Raw genomic sequence first — 19,829 nt, forward strand, 5'->3', positions numbered from 1 at the left:
CGAAGAGGATAAAAATATGGAAGAGTTGTTTTTAATTGAGACTGCAGTTGGAGTACTCTGGATCGTTTGTTCCCCCTTACCTGGGAAAGGATGTAATTGAACCAGAGTTCAGTTCATTTGATTAATTACAGAGATTACAGGCTTGCCTAATGAAGAGAGATTGAGCAGTTAAGGCCTGTGTTATGGAAGAGTTTAGTACAGTGAGAGCAGATCCAACTGAGGAATATAAGATGCTAAATGAGCTGGACAAAGTTGAGATGGAGTGGAGTTTTCCCCATGAGGGCAATCGAGAATGAGAGGTCATAGTTTTCAAATAAGAGGCTGGGCAGGTTTCAAACAGAGATAAGGAGAAATTACTTTTCTCAAAGGTTCGTGAATCTGTGGAATTCACTCCTCCAGAGTGCGGTGGATGTTGGGACTCTGCATCAACCTAAGGGGGAGATGGGCAGTTTTTAATAAAGGGTTAGGGGCAACAGGCTGGAAAGTGGAGATGAGATCAGCTGTGATTGTACTGAATGACCTCCTCCAGCTCCTAGTTGCTATGTTTTGGGATCAGGCATTGCAATTGGCCAGAGAGAAGCACCCTGCTCTTGTTCCAAATGGTGCTGTTAGAGTTTTCACATCTACCAGGGAGAGTTCTTCAATTAACCCATTACCCATCACCACACAAAGGGCAGTCTCCCCCTGGTCCTGCACTTTGTAGCTTGTGTTGAGTCAGACACAAGGCCGCAACATTCTGCCAGCGGAGTCAGGCCTCACCTTGCCTCACAGCCTTGCTCCCACTGTCAGCTGCACCCTGCAATAAAACAATTCAGGCCTGCAGTTCTCCTTCTCCCAGTCTGTTCCTTGTGAATGGAATCCGAAGTGGGTAGGTTGCCGGAGTAAAAGACAGCAGATGCTGGAATCTGAGCTGAATGCTGGAGATCACAGCACGCTCAGAATAAGAGTCATCAAGACTCGAAACGTTAGCTTGCTCTCTCTCCGTGGATAGGTTGAAGCTTTGTTCGGAATTAATGTCGTGAATCACATTGACTTTTCCTGCCCCTTTGTGTTTGTCACTCCCAGCCATCCCCAGCTCTGTGACCTGCTGGTCTGTTGGCATGACGGACTGTTACACGTTGTATAACAAGGCAGGAAAAGAGCTGAAGAGTTTGGACAACATCACGAAAGCCAGTGGAGTGAACCTCTGACGTTTTGTGAAGTTGACCGGTGGCTCTCAAATCCATCCTTCCTGACCATTCTTGGTTTAGAGTTTTTATGGCTCTTGTTCCAAAGAAAGAAGTTATTTCAAATGATACAGCACAGCATGGAGGCCGTTAAGATCACCGAAGCTGTCCCAGCTTTGTGAAAGATTTAGCCAGTTCGTTCCACAGCACCGGCCTCTCTCTACAACCCCGTAATTTTTCTCAATGAGAAATTGTGTTCCATTTCAATCTGCTTCCAACATCCTTTTAGTGTTCAAGGTCACAGCATGTCATTGTGCAAAGTCATTCTTCTTTCTTATCCCCTCCCTGTTCTTTCAGCATTTCTGTCATGCCTTTTAACATGATTACAGCAGAGTTTTAAACAGCTAAGTGTATTCAGATGGAAGATGAAAGCTTTCCCACCCCTTGATTTCACTTCTTGCAAAATCCCAACACACAGGAGGAGGTGTTTTAGCCCACAGTGCCTGTACTGCTTTATGGAAAGAGTTTTCTACTGTACCGCCACACCCCTGCTCCCTGCCCTGTAGCACTGCAACCATTCTCCTCTTCAAACAGCTGTTTGTTTTCTTGTGTGGGATTGAATATTTCAATGTCACCTTTTCAAGACAACACCTGGTCCAGCTTATAAAAACCTGGTGTGTTCAGAACGTCCAAATTCTCTTGGTTTTATTTTTTTTTTTGCCAATCAGCTAAATCACAGGTTATTCTCTCAATCTTCCGGTAACTGACCTTCGATCCAAATGACCTCTCTGTGGTGACACCTCATGGGCTGCAGTAGGAAGGTCACCAAGACAACTCCAGGGAATTAACGCTAGCCCAGCCTCGTCCCGTGAATGAATTAAATGTAAGACTGAAATCCCTGTGAAGCACTCCACCTCCTCACCTCTAATGGAAGGCAAGCTTTCTCATCCTCTCCATGGAACTGAGTACGCCATCTCCCTGGCCCTTTCTCTGAAGTGAAGCTCAGCATTGGGCACAACTTAATTCCAACCAGTGTTTAATAGACAGACATCCAGACGGTGAACTCGGCAGAAGACTTTGAGAGATTTACAGCTGCTTTATTTCTAAGCTACCAGGTCAGCACAAGGGGCAGTATCTCCCCTTCCCTTCTGGATCCTGTCCAGAAACCCGCTCCCCTCCTGGGGAAGAACACAGCTCCTTGTTTGAATGTTACAACGAAAACAAAATCCAATCAAAGACCTGCTGGCCAGGAACACGGTAACCCGACCCATAACCAAAAAAGGAGGTACTCAGTCAGGGGTTCACAAAGGATGGGAGAGAATGCACCCTCCTCCCTGTGGTGCCCACCCAAGTTGGAAGTGGCTGGGTGGATAGTGCACGCTCCCTCGGCAAGGGATCAAGGTAACTGCAAAAGAGGAGCAGGCATTTGAGGGCTATGAGCACCCTCCTGAGCCCACTGTCTGGACTGGTTAAAGGAGACTTTAATCCAGCCCTGGACAAAGCCAACTCTATTTTGTTGACCAATGAACTTTTTAAAAATTTATTCACTCCTGGAATGTGGGCATCGTTGTCTCGGCAGCATTTATTGCCCATTCCTACTTGCCCAGAGGCTAGATAAGAGTCAAATCATTAAGGGCATTTCAATGGCCATTGGATAAACATATGGATGATATTGGAATAGTGTAGGTTAGATGGGCTTTGGATTGGTTTCACAGGTCAGCGCACGGTGCCAAAGGGCCTGTACAGTGCTGTGCTTTATATTCTATGTTCTATTAACCTTATCACTGTGGATGTGAAGTCGCATGTAGGCCAGACCAAGCAAGGATGGCAGTTTCCTTCCCTCAAGGACTTCAGTGAACCAGATGGGCTTTCCCGACAATTGACAATGGATTCATGGTCACCATTAGACTCTTAATTCCAGATTCTTTATCGAATTCAAATTCCGCCATCGACCATGGTGGGATTTGAACCCAGGTCCCCAGAACTGAGTTTCTTGATTAATAGTCTCGTGACTCTTTCTGCATCAAAGGGAAGTGAAGGCCGGCAGACAGACCCATTCCCGTGCCTTCTCCCAATTACCCCGGAACATCAGGCCAGGCAACGGTGTCTCCTTCCTGCATAGCAGAGTTGTGGTGGCACTTCCTGACCTCTAACTCCCGGGTGCTATTGGCAATAAGCCGCACAAACCGGGACTGTGACAAAGAAATTCCGCGTTTATAATCCTTCAGTTGTTCTCCGCCGGGAGGACTATTCCCAGCTCTCAATGAATTCTCTGGTTGTTCTGAGTCAAACTGTGTGATGCTGGGAAAGCACACCAGGGCAGGCAGCATCTGAGGGAGCAGGAGAGTCAACATTTCAGGTATCTGCAGTCCTTACTTTCTCGACTGGTTCTGAGTAATCCTTAAAGAGACCTGCATCCTAACACTGTCAGCCGAATTCTGGAGACTGGAAGAACACATAGTTCTTACTCCAGAATTGATGTGCTTCAGATTTGTGATCCGCTCCCCACTCAGTTCGAATCTGTACAGTGCTAAAGCAGGCCATTTGGCCCATCAAGTCCATACTAACCCTCTGACAAGCATCCCACCCAGACCCACCTTATCCCTGCTCCCCTGCATTTCCTACGGCTAACCCCCTCTCCAAGTCTGCACATGCCAGGATACTATGGGTAATTTCCCATGGCCAATCCACCCCAATCTTCCTTGGATTGTTGGAGGAAACCTGGAGGGTGGGGTGGGGGTGGGGGGGGAAGCCATGAGGACAACATGCAAACTCCACACAGAGAGCCACCCAAGAGTGGAATCAAACCCAAGTCCCTGGCGCTATGAGGCAGCACTGTACCCATGTAGGGGACCCCTCAAAGTGGCTCAACGAGCTATCTTTGGTGACACAACTGAGGGGGATTGTGGGTCATTGACCAGTGAGGGGGAAGGGCTTTGATCTGTTGATCTGTGTTCAAACCCATCTATCAAAGCTGCGATCTTTCATAACCACAGTCAATTCTGCCCACAGGAATTAGCTGCACTTCAAAGGAGCTTCTGAGGTTGGGCTAGCGGCAAAAGTTCCTCCGTAATTCCTCAAAGTCAAATCTTGAAAATGAAGGAAGAGAAACTTCTAAAAGCATTGCTAGCTCCTTCAATATCGATCATCGTGATGGGAGTCCAAATCTGATTGTCAAATCTTGGCAAATGAGAATACAGTCCCATCAGCATTGAAGGTGATTTTTCAGATTGATGTTGCAGTTTGTGCAATTCAGAAGAAAGCTTTTAAATATAATTGCTTGACATTTCAGCCTGGCTACATCACAGGCAATGGCAGAAGAACATTCACTGCAAAATATTCCTCTGGGTCAAAATCAAATGAGACGCCATTAAACCACAAAATATTGATCGGTTCTTAGAGTGAAATGACTGGCTGTAGTTTGACACAGAACGCTGACTGATTTTTTTTTTCCCTGAAAAGGCTGAAATTAGCTTGGAGGATGACTCAATCCATTGGCATGTCACAATCTTTTCTGAGAACACATGGCACCAAAGGAAATCAATTGAGCTGGACTCATTGTTCACTGGTAATTTATAGAGAAGGTGCAATTTCTTTTCCACCAAGCTCCCGGATTCCTTCCTATCTTTGCTTTTGCAATCATGTTCCCCAGGCCTCTCACTCACAAACCGAGAAGCTGAGTTGGGCTGTTGTTCCCATGACGTTTTCAGGGGATTGCAGACGTTCTGATTAAGCCAGCAGCCCACGTTGGACCTTCAGGAGGAGCTGCCTTCTTGAACCACTGCAGAGCCTGGGAGTGCAGGTACCATAAGGAGGTGGGGGGGGGGGGGGGGGGGGGGTCCAAGATTTTGACCCTTGATGTTGAAGGAACCTTGACATGTCTCCAGGTCAGCTTGGTGAGCGGCTTGGACAGGAACATGGGGATAATGCGTGCTGAGTGTGAGGGACATAGAAACGTAGAAGGAAGGAACGAGGTCAGGCCTTTTGACCTCTTGCGTATGCTCAGCCATTCAAATCCTTGTTCCCTTCGGTCATATGTCTTTCTCTCCCTGGTCATGTTACATAGAATCTACAGCACTGAAACAGGCCATTCAACCCTTCTGGTTATTTCTTCCCATGATTCTCCTTCCACCTTTTCAGCAAACCCTTCGTCTCCTTTCTCCCTCCCGCAGTCACCCAGTCCCTGAAATCCACCCAGCCTACTTGCGTTTAAAGTTGATGGGACGCTGTTATCTCACGTCAAACGCAAATCAAGACGTGAGCAACATGGTATTGAGGAATCCAACACAATATTTCTGATGGCTTTGCTCATATTTACAAACATCAGAATCACAGACATGAGTGTTAGCATCAGGCCACTGTGTTATACGCAGGGGCACAATTTCATTGGCAGGTCATGCTTCAAGTGGCTGCAGTAAAGATGGAGACTGAGACATTGGTGCTCTCAGGTCAACAAGCCCTGATGAGTGACAGCATTACAGTGATGTCTCTCGAAGGTGTACTGACATCCTGAGTGTGTGAAAGAACATTAACTCACCATGTTCCACATGCACCAGCCTCTGAGTGAAGTAGCTTTTCCTGAGTGCACCAAGCCAGGAAATTTACATGTACTTTGGAATTAAATAAGACACCCTCATCAACGCAAACTCACTGTAACACGGTTGACAAATTCTAAAGTGCAAACTTTTAGAACGTGTGTTGGTTGTAATGCAATTACATTGCCAACACTTTTACGCGCTGTTCCTAAAGCGCGATTTTTCTATAACGTGGGGTTGCACCAGAATGCAACCATCACCTTATAGAATAACTATCTGTACTTGAGAACTTTACAAAAAGATTGAGCACTGCTCCACCCAGATGGAGACCCATCTCTGGTACATGTGTAGTTTTGTAAAGATGGAAAAGAATTGATCAGTGTAAACCCCACCACAAGTCCTATCCTTAACCCTGGATATTTCCAGATGAATGGTTGGTAACCACGTGCTCTGTTTACTCTCTCGTATCATCCCTTACCCAGACTCTATTTCCCAAACCCTTCTGCACTGTAATCAATGTGAAAAGGAATATACATCTGGTCCGGGGTGAGGGATAGCCAGGGATGGAGCAAGAGGCTTTCCAGGTTCCAGCCCTGTTTCACAACAAGCCACAGCAAGTTCAACTCATTCCTTTGGGCTTCTCTGCTGTGTGGCCAATGATCTGGGCCTACAGCTGAAGCCTCCCGCTGGTACTGCTCTGAACCTGGTTACCAGGGGAACCCAGGTGGAGCAGAGGGCTGACCTCTGAACCCTCACCCTCACTCACCTATAGCTCAGGGTCACCAACTCTTGTTAGGCATCGACCTGAAGGTGTTATCACATGACCTTCCCTGCAATCTTCCTGACTAAGTCAAGACACTTGTTTGGAAAAGAAGAAACATTTCTCAATGGTTCACAATTAACAGAGGCAGCTCTCCCAAGAAAAGCACTGAAGCTGCATGGAAAGGCCATATTATTGCATCCTTCAAAATCGCTGACTACCATTGGCCTGGAGACTGGTTAGAGTCATTGAGTCATAAAGTCATACAGCATGGGAACAGACCCTTTGGTCCAACCCATCCATGCACCCCAGGTTTCCCAAAGTAAAGTAGTCCCATTTTCCTGTGTTTGGCCCATATCCCTCAAAACATTTTGTATCCATTAACCTATCCTGATGCCTTCCAAATGTTGTCATTGTAGCAGCCTCCATCACCTCCTCTGGCAGCTCATTCCATACACATACCTCCCTCTGCGTGAAATGTTGTCCCTCAGGTCCCTTTTAAATCTTTCCCCTCTCACCGTAAAATTATGCCCTCTCGTTTTTGAACTTTGAGGGAAAAGACCTGTCTGTTCACCCTATCTACGGTCCTTATGATTTTATAAACCTCTACCTTGTCACCCCTCAACCTCCTCCGCTCCAGTGAAAAAAGTCCTAGCCTGTTCAGCCTCTCCTTATAACTCGAACTCTCCAGCCCCAGTAACATCCTTGTAAATCTTTTCTGAACCCTTTCAAGTTCCACAAAATCTTTCCTGTAGCAGGGGGACCAGAACTGAATGCAACATTCCAAAAGTGGCCTCACCAACGTCCTGTACTGCCACAAGATGACCTCCCGGTTCTTATAATCAATGCTCTGACCGACAAAGTAGAATTGATATGGTGGTCTTGTCAGGCAAAAGGACTCCAATCCTGCAGTGTTGAACCTCCCCATTCTCACAAGAGATATTGCTGCCTTTTCATGGGATGAGGTTGAAATTCCTCTCACAGCCGAAACAAAATCACCTCCCCCTGTAATGTAATTAGTCACTGGAACAACAATGCCTTCCAGAGTAGCAAATTTCAAAGCCAGACAAACCTGGCAGTCTGCCATTGGGTTGGAAAGGCGGAAATTTATGACAAAGATGAGGATTGCTTGCCTCCTGGACAAACGTTTTCTGAATTCAAATGAGAAAAGGACATGTTACAAAGACAGCAAAGTGCTCCCAGTCTGTGCATCCACACAGAGCATGCTTTTTCTCAGAAGGTGGACATTATTAACCTGTTATCAAATGGGACCATTAATAAAAGAGGCCATTCTGCCCCCAGAGCGTTCTATGCTATTTAATGGCTGATCTGTAGCCTATATCCATCAGTCTGCCTTGGTTCAGATTCCTGTCATAGCCCCCCCAAAGAAACAACCATCTATCTTCAGTTTTTAAATATACAATCATTTCCCAGTTTCAAGAGCTTATCAGGTAGGCAATGTTCCGTATTTCCACCACCCATTGTATTTTGTTTTTCACAAATTCACTCATTGGATGTGGGTGTCGCTGGGTGGGTCAGCATTTATTAGCCCCACCCCTAATTCCTCTCCAGGAGGTGGTGGTGAGCTGCCATCCTGAACCACTGCAGACTTTGGGTTATCGTGACACCCAGAGTAGAAGGGAATTCTGGGATTTTGACCCAGCGACAGTGAAGGAAAGACGATATATATTCCAAGTCAGGATGGTGAGGGGCTCAGAGGGGGACTGGCAGGGGGTTGAGTTCCCATCTACCTGCTGCCCTTGTCCTTCTCGATGGAAGTGGTTGTAAATTTGGAAGGTGCTGTGGAGGATCGTTGGTGAATTGCTGCAGTGTATCTTGTAGATAGTACACACTGCTGCTACTGAGCGCCGGTGATGGAGGGAGTGGATGCTTGTGGGTGTGGTGTCAATCAAGCGGGCTGCTTTGTCCTTGGTGTTGTTGGAGCTGCCCCCATCTTGGCAAGTGAGGAGTATTCCCTCACACTCCTGAGTCATCTCTTGTTGTACAAGGGACTTCGCTGTGACATGCAAATACAGGTCCTACTGCTACAATGTGTGTTTCATTAATGGGAATTCATGATAACATGATTGATGAACTGGGGGGACACTTTCTATCGCAGGAACTTGTAAAGCTTGAATTGGTTATACCACAATTCCAACTCCATTGATATAAATAGTGCTGCTATTATGTGATTTTCTTATAACACATGGTTGCACAAGAAGGGAACCTACCACGTTATTGCAGAACCGTTTGTATGGAAATTTTCATTTCAAAGATATACTTTATTCATGAATTATCCATAAGTAAACACAACAAGTACAAAATAGCTCTGAACAGACTTTGCAGAATTTTGAAAGTACTCATTAGAGCCTCAATCCAGTTACAATAATGAAAAAATATTTTCTAATCATGAAAGGAAACTACATATATTCCCATTAACGCTACAAAGGTACCTGAGAAAGTAGCAGTCCGATCGAAGCTGTGTGCGGGATGGGATGGGTAAGCTCGTTCAGTGGAGCTTTCCCCCACCCAGCCTCCAATCCAAACCCTCCCTCCACCATCCTCCCACCCCCAACTCAATCAGTGGTAGCTTAGACAGTGGGCTTTCTTAAGACAGCATACATCCCACTGGAAGTGATGCAGTGACACGAGACATGATTATCCCTTTGTCCTCTGATATCTTGGTGGTAAGAGAAAACCCCTTTCCAATCTTGTTCCTGTTAGTTACGTTCTGAACTTTCAGCTGACTCCAACAGATTCGATGAAGGTTCGCTGGCAACACATTGAGACCAAGGTCTGTGTAAGGTAACAGCTTGACACCATCCAAGACAAAGCAGCCCACTTTACTGGGACCATTTCCAACTCTGTTCACCACTTGCGTGAACAGCCCCTTTCTCAGATCACCCCTGAATGCCTGAGCTTGAATCCGAAGGTGATACATCTTTGTTCTGAACTTTTCCATCAGAGGATGTTGCTTCTCTCTGCCAGGGACCCAGGTTCGATTCCAGTCTCGGGTGACTGTCTGTGTGGAGCTTCCTCCGGGTGCTCTGCTTTCCTCTCACAGTCCAAAGATGTGAAGGTCAGGTGAATTGACCATGCTAAATTGCCCACAGTGTTAGGTGCATTAGTCAGAGGGTAATAGGTCTGGGTGAGTTACTCTTCAGAGGGCTAGTGTGGACTTGTTGGGCTGAAGGGCCTGTTTCCACAATGTAGGTAATCTAATCTTAAGAGAAAAGAGGTTCCACTCTGCACAACTTGTCCTCACAATGTGGTCCTTTTTAACAACCAGTAGCTTGACTCTGCTATCATTTCATTGGACTCTAGATCCGACCCAGATCCCAGTCAGCCTGTTATCATTAGACCCTATTGAGCACTGTATTACCCACCAGGATCCCAGAGCAATGTCTGGGGAAACATTTAATAAAATCAGACACTTGACCAGAACCCAGACCATGGGAGGACATGTCAGAAGGTGAAAAGACAATTGGAAGGGCTGCAGAACTAATCACAGGAACCCCTGAAATAACTACACAGAGGCTGGTATCCTGTCACCAAGTCCCTTTTTATTTTCACATGGAGAATCCTCGATACTGACCCAGCTCCCATAGTGAACAGAACTTCAGACACTCAGAACCTCAGACACCACATCCCCTCTCACTTGACAATTTCCAAAATAATGTAATTTAAAGAGCTGCCTACCATTCTGTGGCATACCAACTAAGATGTAGAGTGCACACAGTGTAGAACATTTTGGGGTGGAAGGAAATATCGGAAATGAGCATTCAGTCAGAGGAGGACAAATAGATAAGGATGAAACTGAAAGAGGTCTGGTACACACAGCTTCATGCTAACTATCACGAAAGGATGCAGAGCAACACTCAAAACAGCCAATACGCTATCGATCCATCATAAACATCAATAGAATATAAGTAAAAGGGATGAATGATCCAACTATCATGAGTTTTTTTTAAAATCAGACTACACTTGAAATAACTCCACAGAGGCTGGTATTCCTTCACTAAGTCACCCTTTATTCACCCGTGGAGAGTCCTTGACACTGACCCAGCTCCCTCAGAGGCAGCTCTCATAGTGAACAGAACCTCAGACACTTCTGTTTCTATCTGTCAGACAGTGCTCCCTAATTGGACCCGGTTAACAGCCCCAGTCAGATTCTCTCAGGTCTACCTGGCTGACCTGGTTACAAACACCACAACCTCCTGTGGCACTGCTCCTGGTTATGGGACAATGATAAATTCTCTGAGAGAAGCTGACGGATCATCACAGACTCACAGACGTGTCAGGGCACAGAAGGAGGCCATTTGGCCCATCATGCCTGCACTAGCTCATTAATGAGCACTGCAACCTCATGTCAAATCCTGCTTTACTCCCCATAACCTTGCTCATCATCTCTATTCAAGATTACCACCTAATGCCCCTTTTTAATGCCCCAATTGTACCTTCCTCCACTCGAATCCAGGCAGTGCATTCCAGACCTGAACTGTACCAGTTTTACCTCACTTTGCTGATCACTTTAAATCTAGGCCCACTCATTCTTGTTCCTCTCAGGAGTGGCAAAGGAATGTAAGGTTTGGGCTAATCTCAGACTCCACAGTAACGTTATTGATTCATTCCTAGGAACCATTCAGGAATAGGGCAAGGTTGTTTGATTTTAATATCGCATTACTGACACTTTTCAGGTATGTCATTATCAGAAAGAAAATCCTCATTTATCCAAGTGAGGGAAACAACTTGGAAATATACATACCCTGCAGGCTATCATTTGTATTCAGTGAGATGATCAGCTGCTTTGTAATGGGACTGTTATAAGAAGATTAACTCACTCAATATTTTTCATTTAATTTTTGCTCTGATGAAATGATGATCTTCCTTTCCCATTTTCTCCATGAACCTGTTGACATTGCTGACTGACAGGCAAGGAAGCTGCTTTCTCAACAGCCTTTCGGAGACGGACATAGCTGACGTTGGAGAACTGGCATGTGAGAAGACTCATTCAACTCCAGTGACTGTGAATCAATTTTAATGCAGAAATAATGTGTCAAACAATAAACATATTGATGGAATTTTATTTTGGTCTTCGTTGTTGATGTAACAGATTTTAAATATCAGTCACAGGACTTTCTCAGGCCTCAGTGGACTCCACAAATATACCCCACTTTCAGTGATAGGGGAGCCTAACGTTCAGCTCGAAGTGCCAATTGGATGATCCATCTCAGGAAAGACTCTGGACCCAGTCAATATTCCGGCAATAGTCCTGAAGATTTGTGCTCCAGAACCTGCCACTCCCCTAGCCAAGCTGTTCCAGTACAGTTACAACACTGACATCTACCCGACAATGTGGTAAATTGGCCAGGTATGTCCTGTACATGAAGCAAGGACAAATCCAACCCGGCCAATTCTGCGAATTAAAAGTTGTTAAAGACATTTGATTGAATGGTCGATTCTTACACAGGGAGAATAACTAGCTACTAGTTGGTGAGCATGTGATGTCTCATGGTCAACTCAGCTCTGAAATGGATTCCTGAGAGGGTGCGGCTGAGATTCCAACCTTGTTTTCCAACACCAGCATCATCAGCGGCTGGGCGAGTTCCTCACACATTCAACTCCTTCCAGGAGTCGTTATTGTACCTGACGTTTCTCATTGTGAAACTGAAGCCACAGTCAGGGTGAGTGAGCTCAGTCCCAGGCCAGTAGACTGTGACATGCTGCCCAATAAAATGCATCAGCCTTAACTCCTCCAGATCATGGGCCACAAAGCATTTACATTGTGCTGGGTCGCAGGTCAGCAGGATCAGGTCGTGCAGGGTCAAAGGTTAGATGCTGGCTTACAGGGGTGAGATTGGGAAGGGTTATGGGTTAAACCATTGGAACAGGAGCAAGCCATTTGACCCTTTAACCTGCACTGCTATTCAGTCAGATTATGTCTGCTGCGCTTCTGCGTTGATATCCATATTCCCATCTGCTGCCCAAAGCCCCTTTCACCTCCCTGCCTCACAAGAATCTCTCTGCCTCACCTTCAAAATATTTTTTCATGACCCTCCTGTCCAGCTTCGCTTCCTGAGACAGGGAGTTGCGAAGGTGGACAATGTGGTGAGAAGTTTCAGAAGAAACATTTGTTCAAACCCTTTGCAGGTGCAGCGATCTAACTTCTGCGAAGAGCTGGGAGCTGTTCAAAGCCCCACCAAACCACTGGCTTGTCTTTGAGAGACAAAAGGCAAACCATAAAATTCACACTAAAGTCTCCCGAATTTGCCAAGGTCTGTCCGGATGTGTGGGCTGAAGGGGTCCTGACGTCTGCATATTATTGCAGGTATCTGATCGGGGAGCCAGTTCTTCATCAGATTGTGAATCTGAGGAGTTCATTCCCTTTGTTCATGCTCTCTATCAATTCATGCTGGCCTTTCCATTGTCCCTCCCCTCCCTCCCCAGATATCACCCTGTCTTCATGCTGAACTGAATACAAAGAGATGGGGTGGAGAAGGCAAGAGCATCTTATTCACACTGAGACTGACGTGCAGCATAAAATATAGATGTCCTGGGACCAGCAAAATTGCTGAGTCAGCCTCTTCCAGCCCCTGATGAAATCCAATAATTACTCAAGGACACATTAGGCAGCAGGCTCTGAAAGAACAAAGCATTTCTGCAGTTTAGGCAGAACCATTTTGCAATATGTGAGCATTCGAAATGGGCTTGTACTCTGCCAGAACCATTAGCCCTCTGTCAGGCCACAACCAGTTCATTCCCTCTTCCCAGCTCAGAGTTTCTTCCAGTCAGGACTGAAGCACCTCTCAGGCCCAAGAGGAGGAACCTGGTGCTAAAATCATTACTAAACATTTTGTCAGGTGCTGGAGTTGAACATTGAATACGCTCAAGAGGGCTGAATGGCCTCCTCCCCTTCCTGTGTCTCAGACAGGCAATGAGGTAGGCATATCTATGGATCCCATTACTGCACACCAGTGACCAGAATCTATTGGCCCCTGTCCTTTGCACCTCCCTTTCTGCAAACCACACCACTCAGGCAGACAGACAAAGCTTCACGTTTGCCTGTTTCACAAGAAAGGAAACTGCGCATTTACATAGAGCCTTTTCACGAGGTGTTCCAAACTGCTTTCGTATCAATGAATCAGTTATGAAGAGGTGTCGCTGCTGTTATATCAGAAGTGATGTGTGCAGAGCAAGTCCCACATCAAGCCAAGTGATAACAATCATACCGTCCCGTTGACTTGCAATCACGTTTGGTGCTCTCGACATTGTCCAAGACGCAAGGGAAATCTCCCCGCTCCCTGTCAAATTGGAGTCATTGGATATTCAACAACCAAACGGTGCCTCAGATGAACATCTCATGCCAAAGGCACAGAATGTCTGAAAGTGCCCCAGGTCTGCAGTGATTTGAATGCCTCAAAAGCTCTCAGTGGGAATTGAACCAGGCAAACCAGACTTAGAGCCAAGAGTGTCACCTATTCAGCAAGAGCTCACACCAAGTCACTGTGTTTTAAACATTCCATCACAGGATGTGGGTACCACTGGCTGGGCCCACAATTTATTGGCCATCCCTAATTGCCCCTTGAGAGGGTGGGGGTGAGTTGCCTTCCAGAACCACTGCAATCCATGTGTTGTGGATGGCCCACAATGCCCTCAGGGAGGGATTTCCAGGATTTTGATCCAGAGACACTGAAGGAATGGTGATGTATTTCCAAGTCTGGCTTGGAGCAGACCATACAGGGGGTGGTGTTCCCATGTACCTCCTGCCCTTGTCCTTCCAGATGGAAGTGGTTGTGGGTTTGGAAAGTGATGTTGGAGGATCTTTGGTGATTTTCTGCAGTACATTAAGTAGATAGTACACACTGCTGCTACTGAGCTTCAGTGGTGGATGGAGTGGATGTTTGTGGATGTGTTGCCAGTCAAGCGGGCTGCTTTGTCCTGGATGGTGTTGAGCTTCTTAAGTGTTGTTGGAGCTGCCCCCAGCCAGGCAAGTGGGGAATATTCCATCACCCTCCTGACTTTTGCCTTGTAGATGGTGGACAGGCACTAAGGAGTCAGGAGGTGAGTTACTTGCTGCAGTATTCCTCATCTCTGACCTGCTCTTGTAGTCACTGTGTTTATATGGTGAGTCCAGTTGAATTTCTGGTCAATCGTCAACCCCACAATGTTGATTGTGGGGGATTCAGTGATGGTAACACCATTGAATGTCAAGGGGCGGCGATTAGGTTGTCCCTTACTGGACATTGTCATTGCTTGGCATTGCGTGATGCAAATGCTATTTGCAATATGTCAGCCCAGACCTGGATCTTGTTACATTTGAACATGGCCTGGTTCAGTATTTGAGGAGCCAAAATGGTGCTGAACATCGTGCAATCATTGGCAAAAATCCCCACTTCTGACCTTCTGATCGAGGGAAGGTCATTTATATTTGAACCAAGGCCTTAATGAGGTTAGGAGTGGAGTGGCCTTGGTGGAATCCAAACTGGGCATCACTGAGCACTGTTGATGACACCTTTCATTACTTTTCTGATGATCAAGTGTAGACTGATGGGGCAGTCGTTAGCCAGGTTGGATTTGTCCTGTTTTTTATTGTTAAGGACATACCTGGACAACATTCCTGATGAAGGGCTTTTGCCCGAAACGTCGATTTCAAAGCTCCTTGGATGCTGCCTGAACTGCTGTGCTCTTCCAGCACCACTAATGCAAAATTTTCCACCTTGTCAGGTATCAGCCAGTGTTGAACTGTACTGGACCAGAGGGAGTGGCAAGTTCTGGAGCACAGGTCTTCAGTACTATTGCTGGAACGTTGGCAGGGCCCATAGCCTGTGCAGTACCCAGTGCCTCCAACCACTTCTTGATATTATAGGGTGTGAATCAAATTGGCTGGAGGCTGGTATCTGTGATACTGGGGACCACTGCAGGAGGCTGAGATGGATCATCCACTCAGCACTTCTGGCTGAAGATTCCTGCGAACGATTCAGCCTTAACATGTGCACTTCTGTGCTGGGCTATTCCGTTGTTGAGGACGGGGATTTTTGTGAAGTGAGTTGTTTAATTGTCCACCACCAATTCATGAGTGGATGCGGCAGGACTGATCTGATCTGCTAAATGTAGGATAGCTTATCTCTGCCTATCACTTGCTGCATATAGTCATAGAGTCATAGAGATGTACAGCACGGAAACAGACCCTGTGGTCCAACCCATCCATGCCGACCAGATATCCCAACCCAATCTAGTCCCACCTGCCAGCACCAGGCCTATATCCCTCCAAACCCTTCCTATTCATATACCCATCCAAATGCCTCTTAAATGGTGCAATTGTACCAGCCTCCACCACTTCCTCTAGCAGCTCATTCCATACACGTACCACCCTCTGTGTGAAAAAGTTACCCCTGATGTCTCTTTTATATCTTTCCCCTCTCACCCTAAACCTATGCCCTCTAGTTCTGGACTTCCCCACCCCAGAGAAAAGACTTCATCTATTTACCCTATCCATGCCCCTCATAATTTTGTAAATCTCTGTAAGTTCACCCCTCAGCCTCCGACGCTCCAGGGAAAACAGCCCCAGCCTGTTCAGCCTCTCCCCGTGGCTCAAATCCTCCAACCCTAGCAACATCTTTGTAAATCTTTTCTGAACCCTTTCAAATTTCACAACATCTTCCTGATAGGAAGGAGACCAGAATTGCACGCAATATTCCAGCAGTGGCCTAACCCTATGAACAATCCTGTTTAGTAACCTCATCAGCTCATTTTTCGGTCTGTGTAAAAATTAGACTAAAATAGCACACTGTCTCATTGCAGTTTTCATGTTGGGAAAAGGATCGAAGTCTGCTTGCTGTCTAATTTATAGGTTAATATCCCTAAAGGTGCGAGGACCACACTTCCTCATGGGCAACTTGTCTGGGTTTTTACAAGCTCAGTGTGATTTAGCAGTGCTGTGGATGCAGATGAATTGTAAAACCAGTCCATCCTGGTAATATACAACCCCTGCAAAAGAAACTGCAATATGGGGCTGCTCACATCCTCTGCAATTTGAAAGCTCAGGAGCCTCATTCATAATTCACGCCTGCACATTACATGAAATCAATGAGAGGCTGATTTGAAGCAGACCAAAAAAAAAACCTCTGCAGCCGATCTATTTTACAACAGACATCAATAGTGCAAGAAGAAATCTGCCTTGTTGTGCAGGTTTTGCAGAATATTCGATGAGGCTGCAACCTTTCCAAAGTTACCAGTTGCAGAGGGGCTTCAGTCAGTGAAATGCAATGTGTTTAACTGATCTGATTGAAGAGGGTGGGCTTCAATCAGATGGAAGAGGAGTAGGACAGTGGGTGAGGGAGGGGGTGTGGAAGTGTCATAACCTCCCCCCCCCCCCTTTCCATTGAACCAGACCAAGAGCCAACTTTGTTCATCGATGTTTGCCAGAAGCAACATCCATCACGCGCAGAGACCCTCTCTCTGCAAACAAAAGGAATCAGTTCCAGCCTTGTGCCATTTCTGAACTCCCCACCGGCTTGCCCAGGATATTGTGCTTGTTTCCCCTCAGGTCCCTTTTAAATATTTCCCCCGTCACCTTAATGCCCTCTAGTTTTGGACTCCCCGACCCTGGGGAAAAGACCTCAGCTATTCACCCCGAGCATCCTTCAGAGTAACCACAGCCAGCGCAGGAACTGAACCCGCACTGCATCACAAACAGAGCCGCCCACTCACACAGAGCTAACTGCCTTCTGTGCGAGTGCACCCTTATATCAGCCTGCACCAAAACCAAGCTCTGCAGAGCAAGGCAACATCAGAATGTTTACTGAAGGACTCTTGGGAATGGGCATTAAATGCTGGCCCACATCTCTTGAAAGAACAAAAGGGAGGAGCAGGAGGAAGGAGACAGAGAGAGAGAGAGAGCGATAACTCAGTGCTGAAGACAGGTTAGAATGCTGGAAGCAGTTATGACGAGAAGATATAAAAAGTGAAGCTACAGCAGCAATAAAAAACCATCTCACCAGAGACAGAAAGCATTGCTTGTTACAGTTTTTGAAAGAAACTGCAGTGTGGACCATTGCACCCTCCTGGTTATGAAGTCATAAATAGTGTGCTGGAGCAGTTTATTGCAGCTCAGTCTCACCCATTTATCTTTCATTTCATTTCACTGGATTCACTCCAGAAAATGCTCTCAGGGTTTGTGACAAACTGCCTGCCTCCACAATCCAATCCAATCCTGAAACACCCCTTGTGAGTTTGTCACCGAGCAATAGAAATTAATGATTTGGTGACTATCGCTTTATTAATCCAAGGCTTTCTGTTAAATCGTTCTCTCAGTCCATTCTTTCTTCCTGGTGTCTCCCAATTTCCATTTCCATTTTTAAATCCAGAAGACATTTCCTGTCTTCAATGACCATTCAAAGGAAGGCCAGTGTTTGGAGCTGATTCCTAACTGCTCGAGTGAGGGTGACCACACCCATCCCCTGGGACCATTCTGATGAGGCCAGATTCTGTTTCCGTCGTGACTGAACAATGGTATAGACCCACTTGGAAGAGGACATGACTTGCAGGGGAGCTCTCATCTTTGCTTTCAAATCAGTCTCTGATCTCAGGCCTCCCCATCCACACCTGCAAGCCTAACCCTAACCCTGACACGAACCCAAACTTTAATCCTAATCCTAACTCTAACCCTAACAAGAACCCCAATTCTAATCTGAATTTAAAACCTGACCCTAACTCTAACCTTTAACCCTAACATGACCCCTAACTCTAACCCATACTCTAATCCCAACTCCAACCCTAACCCTAACCCTAATTCTAACCTAACCTGCCTTGTGAAAACGTTGCCTTAGCTTTCAGGGGGTGGCTCAGTGGTTAGCACTGCTGCCTCACAGCGCCAGGGACTCGGGTTCAATTCCAGCCTCGGGCGACTGTCTGTGTGGAGTTTGCACATTCTCCACGTGTCTGCGTGGGTTTCCTCACACAGTCCAAAGGTGTGCAGGTTAGGGTGAATTGGCCATGGGAAATTGCCCACAATGATAGGTGCATTAGTAGGGAGTAGGGGAATGGGTCTAGGTGGTTACTCTCTGGAGAGTCAGTGTGGACTTGTTGGGCCAAAGGGCCTGTTTGCACACTGTAACGAATCTAATCTAATCTTTACTGTAACTCTTACCCAAACTGTAATCTGAACTTTTAACCTAGCCCTAACTCTGACCCTTACTTTAACCCCAACCCTAATTCTAACCCTTATTTCAATCCTAACTCTCATGCTAACCCCAACTCTAACCCTAATGTGAACCCTAATTCTCACCCTTACTCTAATCCCAACTCCAACCTGAACCCTAATTCTCACCCTTACTTTAACCCTAACTCCAATCCTAACCTTAACTCGAACCCTTAGTTTAATCCTAACTCTCACCCTAACTCTAACCTCAACCCCTCTGAGATCTCTGTGTTTGTCTCATTCCCACACTGAACACTGTTGGCAGCTGTGCCCTGTGTTAGTTACCTGGGCATAGAGCCCTGGGATTTCCCAAAACAAACCTCTCTACCTTTCTGCCTGGAAAGAGCCAGGGTTAGCTACTCATTTAATTGCAGGATCTGGGTCAATTGCAATCACAGACTAAGTGCATCAGGAGCTAAAAAGGCTCAGGCTCATGACAAAACCACATGGCTAGGAGGGTTTCACAATCCTCACTGAAGTTTTCACAGCCAGTAAAGAATCATGATAGCAATCCCAATGACTACTAATCTTCACCTCCAGCTAACTGCAGCCCTTCATCTTTTGAGTGAAGTCTACCTCTGTCTTCTCACCTTCAAATGAAGGTCCAGTCTGGTCCCCATCTTGGCTCTGTACATGATCAGGTGATCCTCAGGTCAGTCAGGACTGACCCGGTTGGCCTTCCATGATGGTACCCAGAGTCTGGCCTGAATCCTTGTCATTGTTTGTCAGAGGCAGGCCGGAGAAGGATCATCACCAGGTTCATACCTCCTGGTTTTTGTACATTAACAGAGACCCCTTCAAGTGACTGACTTGCACTGAACCTACTTCACTGTTTCTTAACAGAACCAGCCTTTGCTGATTAAAAGTCTCCACAATCCAAGGACTTTAAACTTCACAGGAACTGAATTCGTCCTTTTCATTAGTTCTCAACATGCCATGGCTAATGTGGAATTTCAGCAAATATTCAACTCAGCTCATCCACTGTGATTCTTGCTTCAGTTCCATACTGAATGTACTGTCACTTATATAAATTAAGGATATTACAACTAAGTTCTCACTGTGCCACAACTAAATAATCTCAGAGAATCTCTCTCTTCCCCTTTCCAACAAACTGTACCTTTGACTTTGCTCATCCAGAATTACACCTGTTATGAAGATGTGGCTATACT

This window comes from Chiloscyllium plagiosum, unplaced genomic scaffold (assembly GCF_037043375.1).
Source record: "Chiloscyllium plagiosum isolate Xiang-an unplaced genomic scaffold, Cpla_swu_hap1 HiC_scaffold_48, whole genome shotgun sequence".
NCBI classification, from domain to species: domain Eukaryota; kingdom Metazoa; phylum Chordata; class Chondrichthyes; order Orectolobiformes; family Hemiscylliidae; genus Chiloscyllium; species Chiloscyllium plagiosum.